Here is a 3,307-nt window from a genome sequence, read left to right on the forward strand (position 1 = left end):
CAACCTGGTTTCACCCTCTCTAGGGTGCACCCATTTGTTCTCCTAGCAGTCCGTGGTGTATTTAATACTTTTCTCCAGCACCACAACTCAAAGGCATCAATTCTTCTTCTATGATTCTTAGTCATTGTCCAGTTTTCTGATGTATAGCAAGTAATTGCAAAGACCATGGCCCAGATCAGGTGCACACCTTAGTCTCTAGACTGATGTCGTTGCTCTTCAATACTCTGGAAAGGTCCCTAATGGCAGATTTTTTTTTAAATTCATTCATTGTTACATAATTTCTTCCCTCCCTCTGCCCCCATCTTTTACTTTCTTGACTGCTGCTTCCATGGGTGTTGATCCTGGGTTCAAGTAAGAAGAAATCCTTGACAAAGTCAATATTGTTTCCTTTCATTATGAGCTGTTGTGAGAATTTTGTTTCTTTTCTGTTGAAGTATAATGCATGCTAAAGCCTGTAGTCTTTGATCGTCTTTTGTCAGTGCTTCAGGCCTTTGCTTTTTGCTACCATAGTTGTTTCATCTGCATATCTCAGGCTGTTGGTGAGTGTTCTCATCAACTATAGTCCAATATTTTCCAGTGGGTTTTTTGCTCTCCACCCACAGGAAGGAAAGCACCTTTCAGTATAACCCAGGGCGTGCACGCATATCTCACACTATCTCTCACACCTGTAAATGCACGTGGTACACGTGATGTAATACGTGATTGAGAGGTTTCATGAAATATGTCTTCCTTTAACTTTGGTGTCCGTATTTTATTTAGTTTCTCTGGTGGCTTAGTGGTAAGGAGATGAGCTATCAACTCCTAGGTAAGTGGTTTGAATCCTCCATGTACTCAGATTTCCACAGGGGAATCTCCTGTGTCATTTAGAGTCTCTGAATATGCACTGGCGGATCAGCTATGCGTCGGTTCTGACTTGATGGCATATAACAGCAATAGCATCACGATTTTAAATCAGCTAATTCTGGTCCACCAAAATTATTTTATGACTCACTAGCAGGTGTTTCACTTCCTAAGTAACATCCCTCTGGAAACTCTATGAACTTTGGTAAATGTTGATAGTTATAGAAAGGCTTCAGGCCTTTTTTCATAGGGTCTTTATGAGTTGTGCTTGACTTGACAGCAATCAACAACAACAACAACCATAGACCATCAAGTGGCAAGAAGCTGTGCTGCAATCTGTAAGGCAAGCAGTTTGAGGCCACTAGCTGCTCTGTGGGAGGATGGACAATATCCTTCCATGCGATTAACTGCCTTTGAAAACCTGCCAGAGGGTCAGTTATGGGTCAGTTTCGACTCGATGGTACTCAGCAGCAACAACAACAACAATAGAAAACACATCTTGAAGGTGGAGAAATGCTGAAATTTAGCTTATTTGTCTTTGTGGGTAAGCAGTTGCTGTGCAAAGGCAGACAGTTTGAATCTTCACCCGTGTGATTTACAGCCTCTGATTCAACTATGAGTTAGTTGCAATTCCACAGCAGTGACTGACTTTTTTGAGAACCAAGTAGGCACTTTAAACATTGTAATTATATCAAAACAAAACCCCAGACCACTTCAAGTCAGTGCACCACCTAATTTACGGTGTGCTTTATTTATGATTTTCTTGTGCTATTGCTTGCTGTTGAAGATTAGTAATGTTCTAGCAGGAAAAAGACACCTCATATTTGATCATAGTCTTAAAAACTCTTCTATTATGACATAAAAGGAGAAAGATAATTCTGGAATGTTGTTATGTGCCATTGAGTTGCCTGCGACCCATAATGACTATGTACAGGCTCTGAAGCCTGCCCCGTCCTAAGCCAGTCTCACTAATTCCGACACACCAACCCTCATTGCTTCAGTCTATGTATCAATCCATCTAATCTGAGGTCTTCCTCTCCTGTGCCATCGGTCCACCTTTCTGAGCAAGGACTGGCCTCTTCTGGCCACATGCCCAAAGTAAGTGAAATGGAGCTTCAAAATCCTAGCCTCCAAGGAGAAGCTTGGTTTCACCTTTTCCAAGACAGACCTATTTTCTTTTTCTTGTGTGTGTATGCTCATCTCCAGCACAACTCAAATACATCGTTTCTTCTTCTGTCATCCTTAGTCACTGTCAGCTCCCTGATGCACAGCAGATAATTGTGAAGACCATGGCCAGGATCAGGTGCACTTTAGTCTCTAGACTGATGTTGTTGCTCTCAAGTACTCAGGAGAGGTCCATGACAGCAGATTTGGGATGAGGGACAGATTTTGGAAAGAGAAAAACTATTAACAATATCATGGCATTCTGGCTGAACCATGGCCACCTTCATATCTAAAATTCTGAGAATCATTCTGAGCATCTTAGTGAACAAAAGACCATGACTGAGAAATGTACACAATTTCAAAATAAGGTTTAAGAGATTGGTTCTGGGGTTTCCCCTACCTGGTTAAAGGGGTGCTCAGAGCAGTGACTCTTTGGAATCACCAGCAACAATCTAGGCAAGTTTTTCTAGTATTTGAGATTAGATTTAAAACTGCACTCTCTCTGAGGGCAAAGTCACAAGGTAGGTTTACCAGTCAGAACTCAGAAGGCATCTGACTCTGATGCAGACGTCAGCCTACCATAGCTAGTGCCCAGGATGTTAAACTCTAATAAGCCAACGAGGGTGAGGAAGGTGAGGCAATCCTGGATCACATGTCTTAAAACCAAAGACTTCTTCAGTCATCTTAGGATTTGTACTGTTTGAGACTGCTGGCATGATCTGAGTTAAGACTCTTTGTTCCACATGGACTCCACTCTTGGTGTCACAATGTATTTCCAGAAGGAGCCAGGGAAGCACATGGAATCAGCCAAGAAGCACCGTCTGTCACTTAGACTGTTGGAGCTTCAGAAGGTGTGACCCATGTGACAAGGAGGCTGTCCAGCAGCACTCTCCTGTGTGTGTGTGTGTGTTGCCCGCACATAGGTGGTAGTAGGGTGTGTGGGGTAGGGTGATGAGGGTGGGGTGGTCATGTGTGTGGGGTGGGATGGAGTGATTGTGTGGGTGGGGGAGAGGTGATGAGAGGTGGTGGGTGGAGCAGAGTGGTGTGTCAGGATGGTGGCCTGTGAGGGTGGGGTCGTGCCTGAGGATATGTGAAGGGGGAGTGGTGATATGTGTGTGTGTGTGTGTGTGTGTGTGTGTGTGTGTGTGTGTGGTAGGAGGGGGAGTATGAGGGTGGTGAAACAGGGTAAAGGCAATGTGGTGGGCTGGAGGTGAGGTGAGGCTGAGGGATAACGGAGCGAGGCCCACAGCTGAGACAGTGGAACTTGTAAGAGACAGATGTTGTTGTTGTTGTTATGTGCTGT

The sequence above is a fragment of the Elephantulus edwardii genome, unplaced genomic scaffold, assembly GCF_000299155.1.
Source record: "Elephantulus edwardii isolate Elephantulus edwardi_28Jun2011 unplaced genomic scaffold, EleEdw1.0 scaffold00079, whole genome shotgun sequence".
In the NCBI taxonomy this organism is placed as follows: Eukaryota; Metazoa; Chordata; class Mammalia; order Macroscelidea; family Macroscelididae; genus Elephantulus; species Elephantulus edwardii.